General features: G+C 36.5%; 1 long non-coding RNA gene across 1 annotated transcript; it reads left to right on the top strand.

Moving 5' to 3' along the window:
• The first annotated feature begins 1,378 nt into the window (after nt 1–1,378).
• LOC129266703 (uncharacterized) lies at nt 1,379–9,269 on the top strand. Its single transcript, XR_010294307.1, has 3 exons — nt 1,379–1,511; nt 2,419–2,562; nt 5,688–9,269. It is a non-coding gene; the product is annotated as an uncharacterized LOC129266703 (long non-coding RNA).
• The last annotated feature ends 9,207 nt before the right edge of the window (nt 9,270–18,476 follow it).

Here is an 18,476-nt window from a genome sequence, read left to right as displayed (position 1 = left end):
GGGTGGTGGAAAATATTTTCATCCACATCGATCGTCTGCTAAAAGCAGATTCTTTTGCTTTGTTTTATTTTGTTTTGAATTAGGGCGAAGGGAATTGTAACCGAAGGCTTACGTTTTAAGAATATTTTAGCTTTATTTTTATAAAAAAAGATCAGATATTTCATAAGGCCTAAATAAACAATGTGAGCGCGAAGTCCGAGCTCAGTTTTTTAAAATAAAAATAAAACAATTCTGTGGTAAATAACTACAATATAGATATGGAAATGATGATGACGATAATAATGGAATGGAAAACAATAGGATATAAACAATCAAGATTTAGATTTAGATTTAGATTTAGATTTAGATTTAGATTTTATTTCCGTTCAACAATTTTTTTCAAAATATAATCAAAGTAACAATACATATTCAATATAATCGATAATACAGACAAATCAATGAAATTTCGTAACAAATGTTGAATATAAATTAAACAAAACTGCAATTTGTTGCAGTAATTTTATCAATGAAAAGAAACAAGAAATGAACGGAGGGACTTGCCAAGAAAAGCAAAAGCTTGTAGAGAAGGCAAGCCCCTAAACTTAGTTTCAATCCTAATTATAAACAAACTATATATACAACTCTATACAAAAATCGAGACGGACACAGAAGACAAACTTAAAATAAGTAATCCACAAATATCAAAATAAAACGAATAAGCGACAACAAAAATAAGAGAAAGTAATTCAAATAATAATAATTACACTGGTAACACACAAAAAAAGTACTTACAAAATCATAATAGGGAGGGAAAAGTGGCAAAGGAAAGAAAGAGGGAGATAAGGGAGGTGCAAACAACATAGTACTTCATTAATGGAAATGAGATGGAAGTTTGTTATTAATTTAATTTTGATATATACTCAATATCTACTGTAGAGAAAAAAAAAGGAAAAGAAATGTAAAATTTGAAGCCATGGAGTGTAGGCAATCGTTTAAATATTTAAAAACATCACAATCACATGCCGAATATTCAATTACAAGGAATTAATTTAGTACGCAATTTAGCTGGCAAAGCCAAATACTCCAATACTATACAAAGACTCGTTAATTCTTCTTATCCATCTGAGTATTTGATAAACCTGCATAGCCAGCGATGACAATGAATTCGATCAATATAATACATTAAAATGTATGTCCGATATTTCGTTACGCAATCGTTTTGATTGGCTCGCTGTCATTGACTGATTTGATATGCATCCATCCCCGGGCTGTGATTGGTCAAAAGTTTGTCGGATGGCTAGCAACAGGACCACCCGCTGCAACGGCATACCCCGCGGAGGAAAGGTTGCTTCTCCCCCGGGGTCATCCAAAAGGCACGACCCGGAAAGTCAATTGGGAAGAGGTCAAATTTCGCGAAATATAATGTAAACTTTACGGATCCTCCGCGAACGAAAAGATGGGGAGAAAAGCGAACAAAGGCAGTCATAATCAACCGAATTTAGTCTCTTCTGCATAGCTGGTTGAGATAAAAGGTGTGTATTATGTTTTTTAATTTCATTTTGGAGATATGAACGGGGGAATGATACAATCGATGTTAATATGATTGAATAAGTGAGAGTTGAGTTGACGAGAGTGCACCGTAGCCAGTGGCAGTTGATCGTAGATGAGGCATCATTGATTTTGTGTCTCGCGTGCATACGTACAGCTGTGTAGAATACCGGTCATATGAGAAACGGGAAATGCCAATTCCATTCATACTTCGCAATGCATGTGAATGAACATGAATGAACAACTGTGAGTTTTGCATAACGGTGATTCACAATCTTTTGTGGAAAATGAGGGAATTGCTTGATTGATGATACTGTGTATGCAAATATCTCCATCAACATGATCATATTTATTGTCTTAAGTTTAATTGAATGATCAAACAATGCAATCAATCATGACAATGAATGAATTGAAATTCCTGATCTTGCAAAATTGAATAAAAAACATGATCATTTGACTAATGTTAGATCAATGTAATGAATTTGACTATTGTTACGAGTATAATGTGTACCTGGAAAAGAAATAAAATAAAAATAAATTTAACTACAACAACAACAATTTAACTACTAAATAGCAATGGTCATGAAGAAGGTGAAAATTATTATTAAAAGCAGGAAAAAATTAACGTTAAAATATGGGGGCTTGGGGTTATTTCGCCCTTTAAATGCGCGAAGGAGAATAAAAAAGAGAGTGACTTCTATTTCATTGCTTTGCAATGTGAAAAAAAAAAAATTGCTTCGTGACAAGAACTGAGTAAAAAGGATGATGTGGATTTATGGAGCACACTCACTATACTACATACAGATTAGCATAAAAGTCATTTGAACGTTAAACCTCTTCAATTATTTAGCTCCTGAAATGATTTTTTTGTTTTCACTCTCTCTTTTTCAGAAAGAAATCAATGAATTCAAGAAATGATGGAAATGTCTTGTCGGCGCAAGCAGAAATCTCCACGCAGATTATCAGAAGACCTTGAAGACAAGCCTACAGAACAAGCTGAAGAACAAATGAATCAAACAGATAATTCTATTCCAGGTACTTAAAGGCGACCGCACACCTTACGATTGGTCAGCGTCTCGATTTTTGAATAAAATGTAGTAGAATTTGATGCTAATATTGAGACTTGGAATATCTTACTGTGTAATGTTCGAAATCGTCATACGAATACCTATGTTCAAATCTGTGACTATGCTATCATCCTTCTTAGAATAAAAGCAAATTTAATATCTAGTCATAATGATGTCATAGCAGTCGTACCATGGTAACCTTTAATTGGTTGCTGAGCCCTGTTGCCATGGTAGTTGCCGTAATGGCAACGTTACAATAGTTGTAACTCTTTGTGAAATGGACACCTGGCTCCAGTAGGGAATCGGTTAACTGATTTTTAAAAAAGATGTGTTGAAGATTGAATTTATGATCATTTGGAGCTATCAAATTCTTTCCATGGTATTTAGGAAGAATCCCACAATAATAAATGGTCCATTGCTAAGGATTACTTGTCAAATGCACTCAAATGGTTCCAGTTGAAATTGCCAGACTGACAAGCCTATATGCATTACACATGTAAAGTGACCTTTATAGACTGTTATATTTTGTTGCATCAAAATAGTATCTAGTCTATTGGATGACTTGCTTTGGTGGTTTTGTAGTGTAGCCTCTTTGACTATATACATGTAGCACAAGTGCACATTACCTAAATTAAGCCTCTATTTAATCATGATTATGTACACTAAAAATCCTAAGGGGGATAGCACCACACATGTGAAATTGAAATTGAACTGATTATCATGGAAGTAAGGTACTTTCAGCATGGAAAACTAAAGGCGGTGCTGCACCAGCCCAAGTTTGCTCAATCTCGAGACTTTAGCCTGATCGGCCCTCTTCGCGATTAATCTGGAGATTCAAGAAACCCCGTCTCCACCATCGCAAGAAGAGCGATTCCTGCTTGAGCAAGGCATCAATGCATTATGGTCTGATGCTGTGAATAAATAATACAGAGTGTGTCTGCACCTGCGAATTAGCAGGATAATTCGTTATATAGCACACTATTTTGCAAATAATCCCAAGTTGACTTGGGATTGCAATCTCGAGATTAATCTTGCGAACTAGCGCGATAATTGCGTCTCCATTACAAATAATCTTGAGATTGTTCAGAGCAGGATAATTTGCCGGATCAGAAATAGCATGCTAATTTGAAGACTCGGGCTTGTGCAGACGGCCCTAATGGGATTTTTTGTTTTCTTGAAATGCTTAGTACCCCGAGTCCTGGTCTATAATGAACCATAACATAGGTTTACTGTTAGAGACTACTACCCAGATGGTCAAATTGCAACTTTGTCTAATTACTTGATGCTCTTTGTCAAATGAAAATTTGGCATATAGGGAGAGTGGGGTAAATTGAAGCCACCTTTTTCATAATTCCAACCATATCTTTTTAATGCATAGCAGTAGAAAGATGATCAGATGTCTAATACAAGGTCTTCAATATACCTGCATTATCCAATAGAAATATGAGATCTAATCAATCTCATTTTATTAATCCGCATTCAATATGGTTGTCAGGGGACCTCATTTGCTCCATTTCAAGATTTGTGCCAAGGAACTGTCTCAAATACCACACAAACAGCAATCCTTTGACACTGGTAAACTTGAGGAGTTAGCTAAAAACAACTGGGGGCCTTATTTACCCCCCGGCCACTCTCCCCTATACAGTTCATCTGGTAGGTTAAGTGGTGTTTGACTAGGTCAGTGAAAAAATTAGACGAGGGTTGGGCGATTTTGCCCCCAAAATGCTCAAAAGAGTGCCTTGTGGGTGTTTCATAAAGCTATTCGTAAAGTTAAGAGCAACTTTAAGAACGACTGGTGACCCTTTCTTGTGGTAAATGGTATATTCATTGGTGATGGTTTAGCGCGTACGAAAGGTTCACCAGTCATTCTTATAAAGTTGCTCTTAACTTACAAATGGCTTTTTGAAACGGCCCCCTGGAAAATCCCCATTCATTGCAGTATTAACCCTAACTAGGCCGGGCTTTTTTGGCTGTTCTGTGGCCGGGGGAGGGTTGATTCAACCCCCCCCCCCTGAGATCTCGGCCGCCGATCGCGTGAGCGCCGCAAAAATTTGCACGCTGGTAGTGTGCGATGTAATCTACAAGGCTGTATGGTAAAATTTTCCAAAATAATGAGATTTTATTTTATATGAATTAATTATGCTAATTTATGCATAAATCATACTTTTTGCTCTAATTCACTAAATAAAGCTCCTAGAATGCTAATTTTTTGTAAAAATATTCTTTGTAGCATTCTTAACAATCGCAATCGAAAAAAACTTCGGTTTGGAAATCAATTACTTATGTATTTTATTGTTTTATGAATTTCTTATGTATTTCTATGTTTTTCAACCTTTTGTTTTTCTTTGTTTTTTTCACCAGATTTATTGCACAACCTTTTTGAAGCATAATTATGCTAAAATCAATTGATTTCAGCTGTTAAAAGCAAAAATAATCATATCTTTATGAATAAGATGAGAAAACTCAATTTGCATTGACTTTGGACACAAAATCACGTTTTGGAACAATTTTTGGTCTGACATGCACTTACAAAATGTTGCGTAATTTCGGAACTGCGTACCCGGGCGTCGCATATTTGGTCTGAAAAAGATGCGCGAGACTTGAAAGTATAAACTCTGTGAGTGGCACGGTAAAACAAATTCGCGCGGCGAAATGATCGCAGAAAATGTTGAGGGGGGGGGTTGATTCAACCCCCCCCCCCCCCCCCCCCCCGGTCAGTTTAGGGTTAAACCTTTCCAAAATTGCAGATTTAGGTAAATGAGAATTTGGATACATTTATTAAAAGTGGCAAATGATAAGATTACGCAGCATTTTCAAAATTTTGTTTTTGTCATCTAACTTGTATAAACCTGTATTTTTACCTTGTGAATCAGTTTTGAGTACCCAATTAGAAAAAAAATATCAAATTTGATGAAAAATGGATCTAAAAACAAGTGGCCAGTGCAGCATATCGAATGCATGCGTGCAACTGATGTCAACCTTTCCCATGAGGCATTGCAAATTTTGGCCTGTCCGCAGGCGCAATCAATAGGTGGCGCATCATATTGTGAATCCACCGAATGATAATGCAAGTTTCTTCTGCTTTCCCCCTAGAAACCAAATCTTCCCTGTGCCATCTATGCAATTATGAGTTTTCTGGGCCCGGACAGCTTGCGATTCATCTGAGATATGTACACCAGCAGATAGCCCAAATTTCACCCAAGGTCAAGAAGGGGTCAGAGGGTCAAAGGTCAACTGAGAAAGGAGGAGAAGAGGGCAGCAGACATGAATCAGATTGTCAGCACAGCAGATCAAGTCCTCTACAAGGTAAGTTTATAAGATTGATGGAGACACCATTCCATGAAAAAAATGTTCAGTGATTTTCACTGACTATCTGTTATAAGCTACTGAAATCCTTGCATCTGATTGGCTGAGAGCAAATTTGTCATTGAAAATCACTGAGAAGATGCTTCATGAAACAGTCCCCTGTTCATTCCCAGGCATTTGGGGGTGTCGTGGTCTAGTAGTTAAGATTCTCGTCTTTCAATCTGAGGGATGCTGGTTTAATTACTCGCCATGGCGTGTTTTCCTTCAGCAAGAGATTTACCCACATTGTGCTGCACTCGACCCAGGTGAGGTAAATGGGTACCGGCAGGAAGTAATTCCTCAAAAAGCTGCGAGCACTGGAATCGGTAGACTAGCTTAGCCAGGGTCTTATTTGGGAGCGCCTTGAGCACCTATAAAAAACAAGGTGGATATGTGTGTTATACAAATCTTGCTGGGTGCTACATAACTTGCCCTGTCGGGCAAGTAAATTTTTAAATAGTTGGAATATACTTGCCTGAAAATCGATTTCACTTGCCCGAAAAAATCCTTGAAAAAAAAGTTTTACCTCTTCAAAATAAAATATTGCGGTTTTATAAACCAGACCTTTTTTTTTCTCTCTTTTGACAAGAACTGATGTACCTCGTTCTTGCATTTCTTTTTACAAAGTGATTTTATCTTGCCCGCCATGACCAAATTTAGGGTCGATATATCATATCGACCCTAATTTTGGGAATTCTACTGTGAGAATTTTGCTTGCCCAATTTGGGCGAGTAGTTTTGGTCTTTACTTCAAAACACTTGCCCGACTAACTTTTACTTGCCCCGGGCAATCGTGCTAGACTGCTAGTGCTTATGTAGCACCCTGCCCTGTATCATTTTCTTACATGTACTTGCTGCCTATTACCAGTTGGTTAGGGTGATAGTCCCGGCTCCCACTTCATGAAGATTTACCATGTGTATGGAAACCTGGGGGCCATTTCATAAAGCTGTTCGGGGGTTAAGAGTGACTTTAAAAACAACTGGTGATCCTTTCGTATGTGCTACACCATCGCCAATGAACATTTCCTTATATACCATTTACCACAAAGGATCACGAGTCGTTCTTAAAGTCGCTCTTAACTTTCAAACAGCTTTATGGTTTAGCGTCGTAGTCTCATCTTTCAATGAGATGGACGTGGGTTCGAATCTCAGCCACGGCGTGTTTTCCTATAGCAAGGAATTTATCCACATTGTGCCGCACTCAACCCAGGTGAGGTGAATGGGTACCCGGCGGGATTATTTCCTTGAATGCACCAAGCGCCTTTAGCAGCTGGAGCTACAGCCGGGGTAATATATACATGCAGTGTGCCATTGAATAGGAAACTAGATAAATCGGCGCCTCATAAATGCTATATATTATGAAACACCCACCCAGAAACCTTGATTGTGTATGACTGCTTAGCCCTGTTGCCATGGTAGTTGCAATAAGTTACCATGGTTGTACAATTACGTCTTTATGAAACCATTTCACCAAGTATGTAGGATGAGTGGAAAACAACATCTTTTTCAAGTTTCAAATTCAATGTTTTAAGAGCGTACTATCAGAGTAGAAAATGATTAACAGACAACTTTGTTTTTGTATTTTTTTCATAATCTTCTTTTAAATAAAAATCTTCAAGAGTTGGTTGACCGTTTGTGCGTAGTCCCATTCATTGAATCCTCTGAGAGCTGCTTGTATCTCTGAGTGACGCCTGACTTGCAGCACTAGTAAATTATGAATTGATAAAGAATTTATTCTGTTGAAATTAGACTTGAAAATAGTAAAAGTTGACATTTTCAAAAACAAACATGACAAAATTTAATATCCACTTGCTCAAGATTGCAGATTTAATGGTGCTTGACGTAATAACAAATTTGGCTCAGTATTTTCAATGGAGGTGGGGGTAGGGTGAGGACAGGAAATTTTCGATTTCTTGAGAGTTTTCTGACAAAGAATAATTGTGTGTGTGTGTAATGTACATGTATGTGGAAAGTGTTGGTGGTGGTTCGGCGGGGGGGGGGGGGGGGGGGAAGAGTTCTCACTCCCCTAAAGAGCCTTGCATCTGTCTCAGCAAAAATTTACCAAAACAAACAAAATCATAAATGTATTTCACTGAAAATCTGACAAGGGAACCTTGTAGGGGTACTCCAGGCTGAAAATAATATGGTGTGAACAGATAAAGAAAAATCAGACAAATAAAACAATTAGATTTTGACCAAAATCGGACAAGGAATAACAAAGTTATGACATTTCAAACATTTGCATTATTTCGGTGAAACTTGCATGTCTTCATGAATACTCAATGAGCAAACTGATGAGGTCACATTTTCTCCCAAGAACCCCCCCCCCCAACAAAAAAAAATGGTTTGACAATTGAATAATGCAATAGACATTCATTGCCGCAACTTATAAGGGAGACACATCATTCACACATATACATGAAAAAAATGAAAAAGTTACGATTTCGTGTAATAACATTAGAAAAAGAAAGTGGGGGAAATTGTGACATCATCAGCCCACCTATGACTATTCATGATGACGTGCATAATTAAAGGGGAATCCAGCCTTGGCCATAACATGTTGTGCTAGGAAGGAGAAAAATAAATTAAACAGAATGGTGAAAGTTTGAAGAAATCGGACAAGCAATAAGAAAGTTATAGCTGCTTTAAAATTGAGATCACTAATACTATGTAGATTTCAAATTGGCAACTGAGTGAGTAAATTATGACAAGGGCAAGGACAACTTTCCCATAGGCCATGTACTTTATTATCAGGGATTTGTGGTTTTCTCCTAAGTTCCCATTCCCCTGGGGCAGTTATCTAAATATAACCCAGGTAGTATATTGTTTTATGTCCTCATGAAAGAAAAATACAATTTGAAATAAAACTTTTGGGAAAAATGACTTTTTAGCCAAAATATGTATTGGAGTGCATGGAAGAGTAGTCCTTGCCTTACATCACTATGACATCCCATATGCGGCCAATTTGAAGTCTCCATGGGTATAGTGAATACCAATATTTACAACTTCAAAAATTCATAACTTTCTAGTTGTTTGTCCAATATTGTTAAAACTTCCACCTATCAACTTGTCTGATTTTTCTTTTCCCTATAAAAACAAGTTTTTATTTGGGTTGAATTCCCCTTTAAACTGTTCACAAACTATTGCTAAATTTTAATTTTAATTCAATAACATCACTGTTTGTTTTCAGATTTCGATGTAATTTTCAGCATTTTGCTCTGCGAATTTTAGATGTAATTATTTTAGGCCCAGAGTACCCCATTAATGAAAAGGGAAGCTTAGAGTTTACAGTTCCGATGAGAGGAGGGGGGGGGGGGGTGAGGGCATACTCAAAAAAAAAAAAAAAAGGGAAGTTACTGTCTGTTTATACCATGAAAAGTATCTGTGCCAGCTTTTTAGTCTTTTTTTAGACTTCTGAGAACCCTCTTATATTGATGAATATACCTGGGCCTCGTCTTACCAAGAGATACAATTGATGCGATCAACCACAACTATGGAAAGCCAGCAACGTCAACATCTAAAATGAATGCTTGTTCAAAATGTTTTCTAGATATTATATTCATACACTGTACAATTATGGTTACACTTCGTAATTCCGAAGGTTCATAATTCCGAAGGTTCATAATTCCGAAGGTTCTTTATTCCGAAGGTTCGTAATTCCGAAACACGTAAATTGCCTATACCTTGATGTTCGTTAATCCGAACATTTGTGGCATTATTCCGAAGGTTCGATAATCCGAAAACAAAATAAGGTTCGATGTTCCGAAGGTTCGTTAATGCGAAAACGAAATAAGGTTCGTTAATCATTTCGTTTTCGGACTAAAGAACCTTTGGGATTACGACCCTTATTTCGTTTTCGGACTAACGAACCTTCGGAATTACGAACCTTCGGAAATACGAACCTTCGGAATAACGAACCTTCGGAATATCCGAACCTTCGGAATAACGAAGCTTCGGAATTACGGATGTATGCGACATTCATTGTATTCTTGAAAAAATCACGTTGCTTCTTTTTGTTTACAAAGGACATCATGCAAATTTCCTGGCGAAAAAATTATGACATTGTTGGAATTCCATATAGTTTAAAGAGAAATTCCAGTAGTTGCAGTAAACACTGATTTCATGAGAAAGTCTGTAAAACAAGGCTTAATTGTCAGTATATCATCGAGGATCTAGATCTGGTACAGTTACATTTATAAACTGAACTTCGTGAAATCTTTAAATCTACGCTGAAAAATGTTCAGACTGAAGAATCCCAACACAGATAAGTGCACGTGGGACAGTGTATAATTATTGCTTTGAATGTCGGGCCCGACGCTCTACCCGAATCCTGTGCTTATTTGCTGATTTCTCAGCAACTACACAATTTCTTCCAGAATCCTTTGGCACATACGTTTTATTTATACAAACAGACACTTTGTGATCATTTCATTGGATTCTGTACGAACTCATTTTGATATCGTTACCAAAACTAGCATTTACCTTTAAGCCCGGGGGGGCCACTTCCATTCACGAGTGGATACCATGCGCGACCAGAGGGTCTCGAAAAGCACCCTAAACACGTAATTTCCATATTCTGAAAATGCACCCCTTAACAAGTATTGGCGTGTGAAACCCTACCCTTAACAAGTATTGGAAACAAAACGATACCCTTGGCAAATATTCCCTGAAATGAACCCCTAAACAAGTACAGGAATGTTTTATTGTTACGGGTCCTTCGGTCGTCGGCTTTACCTTATTTGGTTTAGTACGACCCCACCTTCTACACCTCGCGCAAATCGGACTCTAAACACGAAGTGTTGGGGCAAAATGGACATCCTTTATAAAACATTTTAATTTTGTTTTATCATTCCCGCAAATTCGACCCTAAACACGTAATTTTCCTAGCGAAATAGACACCCTTTTTTCATTATTTTTGTGTTTTTGACACCCTTATCACGTTACGTACGTAACGTGCCCTATCGTGAAAAGGACATCCTTTTTACGTGTTTTTTTGGTCGCGCATGGTATCCACTCGTCAATGTAAGTGGCCCCCCCGGGCCTTTAAGATGATCAGATCAATCGTAAATCTTTGTAATACAGGGCCCAGTTATGGTTGCTCTATTGATTCAAAAGTGAAAAATGTTAATAGTCTTTCTGGTATTAACATTATCTCATGAAATGCCCAGGCATTCTCTTCTAAAGTGACATGTACTTGGGTACTTTCCCAGAATATTGAAATGATACATTAAATTGGCAACAGTGATTATTTTCTAATACATGCATGATATTAGTTCTTGTATTGAAAACAATTAGACAAAACATAAAACTCTTTCCTCATAACTATATCAAAGTTGTGAAATTCATTAAAAAAAATTTTAAAAGGTTAAGATCCACTTTAACCTAAGAGTACTGCAATATCCAATGTTTAATAATTTTATTAAAATGAAAAAGAATGAGGATCATACAATACAGTAACAATTTTTGTTTGATATTATTTTTTACACATAATCTATATGAAATAATAAAAATATTTTGGGGGGAGTTCTTTGGCCACAGTCACCTGCTATTCATGGGTTTCAGTCTTAATACCAAGCTGAGAGAACATATATGTTGCATTTGATTTGTTTAAACATGAGGTAGACAAAAATTTAGTACTTCTGACTATTGCACTTTGGTGCGTTCACATAGTCATCGTTTCAAGAAACATATGTGACCTGCCACCCTCAAACCAACAATAAGTCGACCAAAATGAATATTGAGATTTTTATTGAGCTTGAAAATTCACTTTCTAAGCTTTAAAATGAAATATGATATGTTGAAATTGACCAACAATAACCATTACAAGTGCTTGATTGAATGCAGAGCAAATTCAGCAAGAGCTTAAAAAAATGAGAAAACAAGGTTTGAAGTTCAGGGTTCACTCAAGCATGAGATGTGCATATTGTGTAATCTCAGTGAAACTTCCAAGCAGTCCGAAAAAGCAGTGTCCAAGAAACTCTTGTATCTTTTCTGTTATTCAACATCACAACTTCAAATTTTCACAGTATGAAGAAGAATTGCTCTTTCAGATAAGCTATTTATTTTTTTTAGTTTTTGGAGACTATATTATTTTGGCTATTTACAGAGAAGCTTACCTGGCGACTAAGTGGTGGTTTTGGCGTGGTAGGATGTGGAAAAGAAAAGAGAGATTGAGTAGAAGAAATAACCAGTTGTCTCACGATGTAGCACACGTAGCTTTCCCACTACGTTTGCTACATCGTGAGACAACTGGTTATTTCTTCTACTCAACCCTTCACCACGATGAACCTCTTCCACATCATCGAAAAGAGAGATGATCTGAAATTTATATTCTTTAGAGAAATAGACAGACAAGTAGATATGAAGCTCAGTACAGAAAAAGGATTTTGTGTGAAACTCTGTGAATCTTTGCTTTCACTTTTAGTATCTTCCAAATTCTATGTCATACATGTAGCTTATATTGTTTGATTGCATAAACACGTAACCTTTTTTGTATCAATAACGTCCTGTCATCTCATGTATGTTCGTTTTTAGAATGTGTTATGTTTGCTTTGTTGCACATAAAATTCTCTAATTGGAGCCAAAAAAGACAAAAATGTTGCATTTGATACTGATTTGAACTAATTATTCTAGGCTAAAAAACATAAGACTATCTGGAATATATCTATGTGTAGTATATTGAAGTATTGATATATATTTGAAATTGCAATTACTTCTTCACTATGGGACCAAGTACAATTTTTGATGTTTGATTGTGTTAACTTTATTATATACATTATTGTTTATTTAAAAAAAAATGACCATTCGTCTGATCGGGCAAGTGAGTTTGAGAAAATGCTTGCCCGCAGTCACTTCAATTGCCCTGGGCATGCGAGTTTGTCGTGTCCTGATATGGTCCAACCATCATTTTGTCCTCAATTTCATTTTTTTTTTATTATAAAGTACCAGGTTTGTAATAAAAAACATTTTTTATAAAAAAAACAAATAAAACGTTTTTTATTGTTTTAAAACGTTTAAAACACAACGTGTAAAACGTGCCAACCCTGTAAAGTACACGTGCCATGATGCCACTGAGTAAACCAAAATGTATGAGTTTACTGTGCAGCAGGGAAAAACAATACACTGGGGGCTCAAGGGGATCTCACCCCCAGAATACTCATAAGAGCCCTGGAAAATGATTTAAAAAAGGGAGCTCTGTAGAATCCCCCATTCACTGCAATGTTACAGCTTAAAAACAAATGTTTCAGATTTACACTGTAAATTGTGTAAAGTAGCCCCCCCCCCCAACAAAAAGAAGAAGAAGAAGAGAAAATGGTAATATAATTTTGTAATTGATTAATTAATTATATGAATGAATAAATGAAATTAAGAATAAGATAAAGAATGATAATGAAGATAAAGATAAAATAAATGAATGAATGGATGGATGAATGAACGAATGAATGAATGAATGAATGAATGGATAAATGAATGGATGAACAAACGAATGAATGAATGAATGAATTAAAAAAAATCATTTTCCTGGGAAGTCTCAGATTTCAATTACAAAGTGATCATTATTTATTAACTTAAAGACAAAGTATACAGGCTTCTCAGTAAAACCAAGTATGGGTTTGAACACTGTAGAGACTTAGATTTTAATTACCGGTTCACAAGTGATCATTTTTTTTTTTTTCATTAGTACACAGACCACTCAGTTTAAGAGATATGTTACTATATGAGTTCCCTGTACATTCTCAAATCGCATGGCCCTCAATGAAAAATAATGAAGAACCCAGGATATGTATGTAAAGCAAGTACTTGGGGGCTGTTCTCACTACGTTCCTAAAACTAGTTTAGTGGAAACTAGTTTAGCGCGTAGTGAGAACGGTCGAAGCGGTCTTGGAAGCGATCTTCCAAACCAGTTTGGAAAACCACCTCGCGATGTAGTTTTCAAGATCGCTTTGCCTCGTTAAACTGGTTTTAGCGTAAGTGAGGACACAACCGTTCTTCGGGAAGCGATCTTCGCACATTTTGAGCGCGCTACTCCAAACGACAGGTGTAGAATGCCTATGCTGCAGTTTCGAATTTTGCGCGAAGTGTCACCCCATTGAGAGCGTTTCCATAGCAACAAAAGCGCTTTACGTGAAGTGATTTTGAAAACCACTTTCGTGTGATCAAGTGGGAACGCTAGCAAAGTGATCTTCCAAAGTGGTTTCCTGAATCGGTTTCCAGTAAACTAGTTTTAGAAAGCGTAATGAGAACGGCCTCTTGGAGTCCGACCAAGTGTAGAATAGAGCTCTCTTCATAGTCATGCTGGAATTTTGACCAAATTCAAATGGGCTACATGCAAACGTCAGTTAAATAGACCACATGGTTTAGACTGGATGTAGACAAATGGGGCATTGCAAGAAACTTGAGATCAATTGCAAATCTATTTTTGGTCCCTAAATCAAGCATAAGTCTTGAAATTTATTGCGATTGATTGCGCATCTGCTTCTCGAAGCACGAAGTGTGATCTGATTTGCTCCAGTTAGAAATTGATCTATTTATTTCAAACTTGCAATAGAATATTTGCAATTGATCGCAAATGTTTTCTTGCAACACCCCCAAAGTCAGTTTAGACCTTGTGGGATGAGATCTACTGTACATAATGGAAAGTAGACAAACTGGGCTGTGGACGAAGTGAGATTAGACCATACTGGACGAGAATCACGAAACCATGGGCCCATTGCATAAAAGTAAGTTTGCCATCCAGGGGTAACTACCATGGTAACGATGATCAACAGCCAATCGAAATCAAAGATTCCATGCTAGTAAGTACATGTAGTTACCATTGGATGGGAACGTTACCATAATGGTAACTTTTCTGCAGCAGGACCCATAGGTGATAAAGACAAAGTGGATGCGGACTGAATGGCAATGAACATGGATCTCAGGGATGACGTCATTGACATGCAACTTTCCTGCACTTGTCTAGATAATAAAAGTTTAAGGCCTTTTTGTTTTCTTTATTTTATACCCAGCTCCCATTTTATGAGCATTGTGAAATTCGATTGTGTATTTATAATGAGAAATCCAATCATTTATTCAAATGAAGTTTTATTGGCTTTATTAGAAAGTGCAGAGACCTTTTAATATATTCAGATGCTTGAGAATATGTGACTAAAAAAACAAGCATTAAATTGGCATTTCATACCATATGCAGTTGCGATCAATTAATTTTTCTGAGAAAAATTAACCTATAAATCTCTTTCATGTACCTATCAGACAATATGGCGGACCCTTTTCGCAGCAGTCTCGAGACAGCAACAAAATCACATGAATTCCCTATGCACCAGTGTTATTTACATGTAGGTCACATATAATTTCTACACATTGAGAAATGTTGAGCACTGTGCTTTGACTTACACCTGTTGGAGTGATGGTAGAGAAAACATACACAATAGTTTGTCTATCGTTTTCTATAGTCTATCTTGGTACATTGTCAAAGCGCAGGTAGCTATTAAATGCTTTCAATGAATTCGCAGGGCTCTAATTCACTAAAAAAACGTTATATAGCGCAACACTATTTGCTAGACTTTGTACTCTGTTTAAAAGAGATTTTTGACTTCATGGTCCAGGTGCCCTACATTTACTTTGAGTTTCATCAAACCTATTAAAGGGGAATCCAACCCAAATAAAAACTTGTTTTTATAGGGAAAAGAAAAATCAGACAAGTTGATAGGTGCAAGTTTGAACAATATTGGACAAACAACAAGAAAGTTATGAAGTTTTAAAGTTGTAAATATTGGTAATCACTATACCCATGGAGACTTCAAATTGGCCGCATATGGGATGTCATAGTGATGTAAGGCAAGGACTATTCCATGTACTCCAATACATATTTTGGCTAAAATGTCATTTTTCCCAAAAGTTTTATTTCAAATTATATTTTTCTTTCATTAGGACATGAAACAATATTCTACCTGGGTTATATTTAGATTACCGCCCCAGGGGAATGGGTATTTAGGAAAAAACCACAAATCCTTGATAATAAAGTACATGGCCTTTGAGAAAGTTGTCCTTGCCCCTTGTCATAATTTACTCACTCAGTTGCCAATTTGAAATCTACATCTATTAGTGATCTCAATTTTAAAGCAGCTATAACTTTCTTATTGCTTGTCCGATTTCTTTCAAACTTTCGCCATTCTGTTTAATTTATTTTTCTCCTTCCCAACACAACATTTTATGGCCAAGCCTGGATTCCCCTTTAACTGTCTGATTTACAATCTTCCAAAAGAATACCTCTAATTTCCTCTTTTCATCTTTTCTCGTCTTTCCATTTCAATTTTCTGCCTGTATTTCCTTTCCCTTCTTCATGTTACACATGGTGAACCATAAACATTCTCCACGCTATAAACTCCACCATGCAAACCTACAAGGATCATCTGAAGCTTCCTTCCGAGGTTTAACCCGAGTCTAAACTCTGATTTTTAAACCACAATCTTATGGAATGTTCGCTTTATAATTCCATATTTGTGGCAATTATAATGTACTGGTGGTCATTTAATTCTTTAAAACTCGTGACATTTTTGTATTTTCCTATTTCCATTTCATTTTCACATCTCAATTATCTTTTTGACAACTTTTTGCGGCAGTATAAAAATAATTTTGGCAATTGGTGAAAGAGTTCACAACTGGCACCCCATAAAAGCGTGGTCTGTAAAGTTGTAACCAGATTAAACTAATGACCGTGGCTTTCAGAATACCACCCATTGCACCATTGAGGTAACATTGGCTATGGTACACTACAAATGTGTTTAAAGGTCAAGGCCACCTCAGAAAATTTTTGATTTGAATCAATAGAGAAAAATCAGACAAGCATAATGCTGAAAATTTCATCAAAATCGGATGTAAAATAAGAAAGTTATTACATTTTGAAGTTTCGCTTATTTTTCACAAAATATTTATATGCACAACTATTAAGTCACATGCAAATGAGAGAATGGATGATGTCCTTTACTCACTATTTCTTTTGTTTTTTATTGTTTGAATTAGACAATATTTCAATTTTTAAGGATTTGAAAATAAGAACCAACTTGACTGAACCATAAAATGTTAAACAATGGTAATTCCACATGTTCAGAGAGAAATAAAACTTTGTTTCACTGGTCAATGAGGAGAAAATTAGAATATTTCATATAATGAAATACAAAAGAAATAGTGAGTGAGTGATGTCATCAGTTCCCTCATTTGCATATCGACCGGATTATGCATATATAACTGTTTTGTGAAATTAAGCAAAATTCAAAATGTCATAACTTTCCTCTTTTACATCCGATTTTGATGAAATTTTCAGTGTTATGCTTGCTGGATTTTTCTCTTTTTATTCAAATAAACTTTTATCTGGAGTGGACTTGTCCTCAATGAATCTCAATTTTGTTCAAGGGAGGGGGGATGATCTATTGTTTTATCCCCACCCCCCCCCCCCCACTTGAGTAGTATGACGTCACATATCGACACCAGTGCTAAGATAAAACCCTAATTTAACCCTAACAACAACCCAACATCTTAGAGGAAAGCCCGGGTGGGCACTTACATTGACGATTGGATGCCATGCGCGACCAAAAAAATATATGTAAAAAGGATGTCTTTCTCAAGTGAGGGCACGTTTCATACATAACTTAATAAGGGTGTCAAAAACACTAAAATAATGAAAAAAAGGTTATTTATTTTTGCTAGGAAATCTACGTGTTTAGGGTCCAATATGAAAGGGTATAAAAAATTATTGACTAAAATGTTTTAAAAAGGATGTACTTTTTGCCCCAACAGTCAACATTACGTGTTTAGAGTACGGTTTGCGCGAGGTGTGGGAGGTGGGGCCATACGCACTAAACCCAATGATGTAGGTATTAAAGGTAAAACCGACGACCGACGTCCGTGACATAACAATTAAAATATCGGTGTACATGTTGAAGGGTTCAATTCAGGGAATTCTTGCCAAGAGTATCGTTTTGTTTCACACGCCAGTACTTGTTTAATAAGGAGTACATTTTCAGAATATGGAAAATACTTGTTTAGGGTACTTTTTCGAGACCCCATGGTCGCGCATGGTATCTCCACTCGTCAATGGAAGTGCCCCCCCCCCTGGAGTAAAGAAAGCCTGGAGCAATTGGAAAATACTTGTTTAGGATACTTTTCGAGACCCCATGGTCGCGCACGGAATCCACGCGTCAATGGAAGTGCCCCCAAAAGGAGAAAAATTCAACAAGCAAAACACTGAAAATTTTATCAAAATCGGATGTAAAATAAGAAAGTTATGACATTTTAAAGTTTTGCTTGATTTCACAAAACAGTTATATGCACATCCTGGTTGGTAAGCAAATTGGCAGACTGATGACGTCAACCACTCACTATTTCTTTTGTATTTTATATGAAATATGAAATATTCTAATTTTCTCCTTCTTTTCAAGTGAAACAAAGTTTTATTTCTCCCTGAACATGTGGAATTACCATTATTTTAACAGTTTATGGTTGTTAAGTTGGTCCTTATTGTCAAATTTGTAAAAATTGAAAT

The sequence above is a fragment of the Lytechinus pictus genome, chromosome 8 (assembly GCF_037042905.1).
Source record: "Lytechinus pictus isolate F3 Inbred chromosome 8, Lp3.0, whole genome shotgun sequence".
NCBI classification, from domain to species: domain Eukaryota; kingdom Metazoa; phylum Echinodermata; class Echinoidea; order Temnopleuroida; family Toxopneustidae; genus Lytechinus; species Lytechinus pictus.
Note: the sequence above shows the minus strand (reverse complement) of the source record. Positions and strands in the feature narration are given on the sequence as shown.